This window comes from Prionailurus viverrinus, chromosome B1 (assembly GCF_022837055.1).
Source record: "Prionailurus viverrinus isolate Anna chromosome B1, UM_Priviv_1.0, whole genome shotgun sequence".
Taxonomy (NCBI): domain Eukaryota; kingdom Metazoa; phylum Chordata; class Mammalia; order Carnivora; family Felidae; genus Prionailurus; species Prionailurus viverrinus.
The window spans coordinates 109,354,375-109,362,827 of record NC_062564.1 but is presented as its reverse complement, the minus strand read 5'-3'; positions in this window follow the sequence as shown (position 1 = coordinate 109,362,827).

Genomic DNA, 8,453 nt, shown 5'->3' with positions numbered 1-8,453 from the left:
CTCACAATAAGAATGCATCTTCATGAGAGCTGATATCTTCAGTGCTGAGTCCCCTCGTACATACTTGTTAAATAAATACTGTTGAATAGGTAAAGGATTAAGAGGTGATATTTCCAATAAAGGGTGAGAACAACCAAAGGCAATCCAAATGTCCTCCCTCTCTGTTGGTAATGTTGTATCTTATAAATATCTTTTCCTTAAATATAAGTAAACAATGCATTCCTTAAAGCATAAACAATTCCCTCTAAACCCTACCCCTACATGAACTGGAACATCAGAACTGTTGGGTTGCAAGGAATATGGAATATCTATACTAAAGTTTCAAAGAAAGGTTTGTGAAATTTAGTGACTCAATTATCAATTAACTTATCTCAGGCTGCTCATTTTCTACATTCATGAATTGTTGACAATAATCTCTGCTTACAAAGGTAACTTGTGGAAATAAAATATTGTCCATGTTAAAATGCTTTGCCAATATGTTACTGTCATTAATATTACCTGTGGTATTTAGATTATTTACAGAAGCAGGGATTGATATGGAAAAATCCATTGTCTCTCTTCTCAGGATTACTCTCAGGATTATACATTTATTCATTCTTTCAACAAATACATACAGAGTACCTAATATGTGCCAGGAAATGTGCTGGAAGATAGGCAATGAATTAAATACCTACTAAACCCACCCTTTTCTGAATATCATACTACAGCAAAATTATATATCAGTATAACCAATGGTCAACATACCAGAAATATCATAATTTTGACTAGATACTACATATGGCAGTCTTGGAGTATAAAACTTCTTTTCCTCTTGGAAGGACTGAGTTGGTGATGAATATGAACTTAAACCTTCCATCCTGGTTATATTCAATGTATTCTCCAAAATGTAGAGATTATCTTTAAGCTGGGAAAGCTGCAAAAAAACATCATCTAGGTCCTAGAAAGCAAATTATAATTACTGAGTGGTTAAAGAAAGATAAAAAAATGTTCAACCAAAATATCAATTATCTCACATTATATCTTGAGAAAAAGATGCTCCAAAGCACAGCCAGGGAAAATATTTAATATCCAAAGTGATTTCTGATAACACATTATAAAGAAAAAAGCCTGTATTTAAGATAACTTATTATTTAAATTGTTTATCAATTTTTCCTTCTTGATGTCTTTAGGTTTAAAATCTGCCAATCAGGTAAACCTCACCTTATGAACCTAAAACAAAGAAAAGAGATGATTGGATTGGATTTTCAAAATAAAATTATACATGTGGCATTGAAGTTTGCTCTTTAAAGGAATTCTACCATAAAACCTTTTGAAGCGAGTAATTTCATTATTATTTCTTGTAGGAATAAATTCAATGAATGAAAAGTATATGTTCAAATTATTTAAGGCAATAACACATTATAAGATTGTCAATTTTCTCCTTGGTCACCATAATGTTCATAGTGATATGAAGAGTTTGAATTGTGAAATAAAGTTGTAATTTCTCACATCAGTTTGGTATCTCATTGGTGAAAGAGGACAACTTACGCTCATTTTCTAATGAAAACTGGAGGGAAATAATATTCATATATATTATTATGTTATATTATATATATTCCACATATACATTATTATTACATATACACATATAATACAATATTATATACATCATATATTTATCTATAGTGTGTGAGAAATAAAACAAGTCATTTTTCTGACAGGAGCCATAGAGGGCTGATCACGAAATGTGGAGTCACTGATATGATGAACAAATCTTTGGTGACATCTAGTGGTAAAATACAGATTTATTTATTCACTTTTTTTCAAAGCTTTAAGATGCCAGTATTGTATATAATCTTGAGATATGCTGCGATAAATTGGAGACTAAAACAAAATGGACAAATTCAGTAAACTTCTTTTCTTCAGGAAAAAACACCTTAAAATTGGTTAAGAATAAAGGGGAAGGCAGAAAGAGAATCTGCTTTTACTAAAAATTTTCATATTTGTGAGAAATTTGTGTAGAGAATAAAATTAAAAACAATTTTTTCACCAGCTTACATGATAAATATGTTTCTTTCTGAAATTATATTTAGCTTATGTGTATATGCTCCAATTCTGAGAAGTACCACATTTACTTGTTTTGATGAGGTGAATCCCAGTAATGTGAACTTGTAACAGAATTTAGATGGGAGATAACAGAGGACCTGTGTATATATTTTCTATGTTCTGTAATCTACCATTATGCATTGTATTTTATTACCATTGTATTTGGGGGATTATGGAGTAAAGACGTACTTATGATTAGTGGCTGCAGATTATGTTGACCCAGTTTCCATTTTATATGTTATTTAAGCAAGCTAACTTTCCAAGCTATGAAGTCTTTTATTTTTACTAAGCTGTGAGGGACAACATTATCTATATATTTAAACATTTGTTAAATCTTTAATTATTTTTGAGAGAAAGAGGCAAAGAACAAGTGGGGGAGGGGCAGAGAGAGAGAGGAAGACACAGAATTGGCAGCAGGCTCAAGGCTCTGGGCTGTCAGCTAAGAGCCCAATGTGGGGCTCAAACTCACCGACCGTGAGATCATGACCTGAGCTGAAGTTGGACGCTTAATTGAGCCACCCAGGTACCCCTACATTATCTATATTTTTAACAAATGAACTCAGAGCTGGAGTCTGCATGTTTCAATAGCAGAAACGCTGTGCTGGAGAAAAAGCCTATATTCAGGTGCATATCTACTAACAAAAATTGGGTTAAATTATTTAATATCTTTAAGCTTCAACCTTATTTTTAGAATGGAAATATTGATAAACTAATGAAATACATTAGATGAACTCCAAGCTTCTCCAATCTCAACTTCTTTGATTTTTGTGACTATCTATATACATTTACTCTTTGGAATAAAATTCTACCAATGAGTAGGGAAAAAAAAGTCCCAATTACACTTTAAAGGCTGTGTCCACATATTGCAAGTGGGATTGGAATTTTGTTAATTATCCCGTTAATTTAATTACTTTAGGCACTTAAATCCAAACTCAATTTTTCATAGCCTCATTTACCTACATTAATGTGCCTGTATTGATTAAATTAAATGTTTAGTCTGCACTAAACCGTGTTGATTTAACCCTGTGAACTGACAAGAAAGTAATAAGAGAGTATATAATAATGTAAACTACCATAGTTTCTCAGGGAAAATATACATTTTCTTTATATGAGATCAGCTTTGTTGCATTAATCATAAACAATGAAATATTTGAAATACATGATCAACATTTTTAAACACTTATTATTTTTATTAATTCATTTAAAAATCTGTACCGAGTGCCTACTAAGTGCCAAGTACACTTCATCAAGGAAGAGAATGGAGAACAGCGGATTCAAACCTTTATGGAGCATACAGTCAGCCTAGCTGGGAAAATTGGCATTGACAGAATTAGAACTGAATGGAGTCACGTAAGATCCTGTGGGAATTTACAATGACAAGAAACCCTAATGTCAAAAAATTTAGAATGCATATTAAAAAGATATATTTTATCCACTATTTCTAGATGCCTTTCAAAGATTTTCAAGCTATTTTAGTCTGTGTTCTTGCAGGAACTAAAAGTGAGAGCTTTACTCAAAGACAGAATGAAAAGACATCGAAGGTATGATCAGTTGTAACGTGCGTCACAAGTAATAACTTACTTTCTAAAAAAGAGCAAACTCAAAGTCATTCTCTAATCATGCTATTCTCACATTTGTCTTGATGTTATGGTGAATAGGAAGAAGTGTCTTAGTGGGGGCATCAGGAATTTTATAGGCTTGCATGAAGGCATTCTTAATGCATCTGTCATGAACATCAAGGTTGAAAAAAGCAAAGCCTTTACCTCTGCTTTTGAGTGTCTTCTGTAGTATTTAATTTTTCTCTGATTTGGTGTCATATATAATTCTTGGTCTTTGCTGTTTTCCAAGAGTGGGCAAGTTTTTGTCTTTTTGCCCAAAAAATACAGATGTTAAAGCTGCAACTTGGCATCTTCACTCATGGGATTCAGATTCGACAGCTCTAGCTGAGGCCCTAATAGGCAGCCAGCCCTGCCTTGGTTATGCTATTCTGCAACACAATTTTACAAGTAAATAAATGGAAACTGAGAAAGGCTGAGAACTAACACAGTAGGAAAAATAAAGACAGAACAAAACAAAGTAAAATAATACATAATTCTACAAATGCAAATATCCTTGTTTAAGGAAGTTTTTGTCTTTGTTACAGTACTAATGCTTTTATTAGTATAGTCATGGTTGTGTATGTATATTATTTTTCTATTTCTTTTCACTTGGCTTGTGGAGTATACATTTTTCCCACGCTGCTAAGGATTTCATTTATCAGTTGTAGTCTTATGAGATAGTCTATCAGTATGTATGTCATAGCTTACTTAATTTAATCATTGTTTTAGGGGCGCCTGGGTGGCGCAGTCGGTTAAGCGTCCGACTTCAGCCAGGTCATGATCTCACCGTCTGTGAGTTCGAGCCCCGCGTAGGGCTCTGGGCTGATGGCTCGGAGCCTGGAGCCTGTTTCCGATTCTGTGTCTCCCTCTCTCTCTGCCCCTCCCCCGTTCATGCTCTGTCTCTCTCTGTCCCAAAAATAAATAAACGTTGAAAAAAAAATTTAAAAAGAAAAATCATTGTTTTATATATGTATATATATATATATATTTATGTAAATATATAAATTCATTTTGTTGTATATTTCCCATTGCAAATACTTTTAGGATTATCTTTGTGTTTGCTACTTCTGAATATTTTTATTATTTTACTAGGATAGAGCCCTTGAACTGAAATTCAACTGATCAATGGATACGAATATTTTATAGCTTTTGATAGGCATTGTTAAGCCGCTTTCCAAAAACCTTCAATTGTTTACAATATCACTGGTTCTTTTTTTTAGGATCCTATGTATCATTATTAGGGATTAAGCTTATTTTTTCTTCTTTTGCTAGTTAGCTAAGTAAAAAGTGAATTTAATTTTCATTTCTTAACTAAAAAAGATATTTTTATGTATTTTCTTATTTATTGTTAGTGTCAATTTTTTCTTCAAGATTTCCATAAATCTTGCATATTTTTGGCAAATATATTTCGTACTGTATTATTTGTCTTTAATGTTTGTGGATAATACTTAATTTTTTTCTTAATCTGTCACTTTATGAGTTCTCCCCTTGTTTTTAGCCTTAAAAAGTCAATTCTCTCCCCTGCAGAGTGTTGATAAATCTTTAGCTCGAATTTCTTTTCATTGTGTATTGTTTTACTATTGGTATTTTAAGTTTCAGCCAATACAAATTAACTTGAGTGTTTGAAATGAGATGATTGCCTGAACTAGTTTTCTTGTCAGTTAATAAATACTTATTCCGGTTTTCTTCACTATGTGTTTTTTTTTTTGCTCTGATTTGGTTGTGCTTTCTTCATGAGGTGAAGTTTTTAAGTTTATCAGGACCAGTATTTGTGTTTTGTAAAGGGCTTCTTCCTCTTCTTGCTCAGTACTCTTAAATCACTGACCTTGATGAATGTTTGTTGAATATTTGGCTATAATTTTTAATATGTTTTTGTCTTCTAATCAGGTAATATGCTTAGATCTTCTGACTCAAGATGGGGTGTTTTTTCACATTTTGTTCCTTTGCTCATTTCAATGCAATTTTGTTTAAACGTCTCCTAAATATGTCTGATCTCAGATGCATCATATGGTAACTTCTGAAAACCTAGCTTCATTCTTTCTATGTAGCACTTTTTCCAAAAAAGGCTACATAGCTTCCTGTTTGTGAATCACTTCACATTTGATCAATTAGCAACAAGATACTGACTGAGAAACAAGAAAGAGTTTCAACAAAACAGCAGGAACAGATGACAAATCTGGAAAAGAAAGCCTTCTTCTTTTTTTTTTTTTTTTAATGTAGCCCACTGACCCTTTTTTTCTGGAATGAAATAGGGATGCTTTCAAAGATGCACTGATGCTATTGCACGGAATTATTCCGTACTGTTTGTGGATGGATACAAGCTAGCCATTCAGTGGAGCAATTCTGCTGTTGTCTTAAACACAAAGGAACAATTCAAGGATAACTGACCTTGATACCCTAGTATCATGTCCTGAACATAAATTTGGTATTTGCAGGCCTACTCTGAAGCATGCATTTGAAAAGTAAAGCAGAAAAGCCATGTAAATATAAACTCAGTTATTAATACTCCTCGTATCATTAAACATAGTCTATTTGAAAACATTCCCAGGATATAAGTAGTGATTTATTTGTTTGGGGTGTAGGTATGGAAAGTCCTCCTCCTTCTCACTAAACAACCTCATTTGAGTTCTTCATGTTCAGTAAATTCTAAGCACTGGGGAATACATTTTCCTTCCTATAACTCAATGTGGTTTGCATTAGCCCTTAATAAATATATTATGATATGCTATATACCTCCGTTTGCAGTTTCAGAAATCATTGTGTAGCTTCCTGCCAACCACCTCCAAAATGAACAAATAGGCTATTGCACTCAAGGTGAGTAACTGTGTATCTTTTAAAATTGAATTATTATCCTTTTAAAAAATTAATCATCCTCACTTGTGCACCAACCTAGACAGAGTACTGACCTCCTCTAAGCTGTTGTGAAGGTTATTCAAAGCGATGGTGACATTTTCAAGTCGTTTTTTGAATGCATTCATTTTTGAACCAACAGGATTCTGTAGCTGCTGAAAAAGAAGCATCACACAGGCATTACACCAGGCAAAAACAATGAGATCATTAGTTGGATTGCAGGTAGATTTACTCAGTGTGATTTTTGAGTCTCTTGGTAAAGTATCAAGTTCTTTTTTTTTTTTTTTTTTTTTTTTTTTTTTTTTGCAAGTGGTATTTTAGCAGTGCAATACTGACATCCAATGGAGAGACAAATAAACTTTACTGTATTTTTTTGGAGAGGTCAAAAGGAGTCATTTTTGCTATTTCTAAGGAATTGATTGTCCACGTTGAAGAATTCATTTGATTTTAACTCATGTAAATTCATATCTCTGTATCATCCTTCTAAAAACAGTGTTACAATTAACAACATAGTTGTATGCACATGTTGAAAATTTCCTGGTGTAATCTCTTTTTGTTGTGGCTGATTACTGGAAGCTTACTACAGGCAAATACTTATTTCTTAGTTCATCAGGCTATCATTACTAAGTAAATATATATCACTTGTCATGCATAATTATATTTATGACATTAAAAGGAAACTATATAAGACATGTTGTTCATCCTAAAAAGAACTTGTTATTTCCCCCATAATTCGGTAAGGCTGGGCTGAATCAATGTTTGGTTGTTTTTCTAATATTACATGATCAGATGTGTTTTAGCAATTTAAAAAATATAAAAGAGCATTAGTGCTGGTGTGTTAAATCATGCCCTGTGTAAGTAAATGTTTCTAGAAAGCCACTGATGTCAATGGAAATTGTAGTTTTCCTGTCAGCAGATAGCAGTGTGGATGTTTGTTGCCCAACAGGAATGGGTGGATTCTGATTCAAATTCACATAAGGTTGACAGTTTAGGCTGAGAGCTCAGGAATGACATTGAAAAAAAAAATTGAAGAGAGCCATGATGAACATCTTTATGTGTGTGCATGTGTTTTCTTTTTCAGCATACCTCCTCACTCTTTTGATAATGGACCTTCCCTTTATTGTGGCGTTCCATTATAGTTTGGTGGGAAAATCCTTCCCCCAAGTGACAAAGATGTATGTGCATGTGAGCCAGGCTTGGCAGTCTGAGTAAACCATCTCCTGCCAGCAGTGATTAGCTCAGGGATGAGCACAAGAAGGAGCTATTTTTCCAGACTTCCGGGATTGCCAACCCTGTAGGATAGATTTAAAGACCTTGACTCTGTATCACTGGGTCTTGTTGTACCTGAAACCAGTTACTGTTTTTTTTTTCTTTTAGTTACATGAGTTAATCCATCCATTTGCATACCTAAGTTAGTTTAATATAGGCTTATTTATCTTTGCTTCTAACAAAAGAATGCAGTGAACCATATATATTGATGAGAATTTTGAAATAAATCTAAATTACTTCTTTATAATTATGGATTAACTCTACCAGAACATATCTCTATCATCTCACGAAGACTTCCCTTTGAAGAAAACATGAAATTTGCTCTCTATTATCCATGCAGAAGAAAAATGGTATTAATAAAAAGTCAAAAAGTGCTGAATTGTGAGGACATTTGGGTGGAATTTACTAATTTTCTTACTAATCAATTCAGTCATCTTAAGCAAATCACTTCTTATATTTTTGTTTTACTTATATGCTTTATGAAGGAGCTGGCAGCCATAACATACATCTAACTCATACTGGATACCTATCTTGGCTGCTATTCAGACAATATCCACTGATGTCTGATAGTAGAATTGGCTTCTACACAAAGCCAATTGAGAAAAACACAAGAAGAAAACAAAGAAAAAAGAAAACACAAAATCAAACACA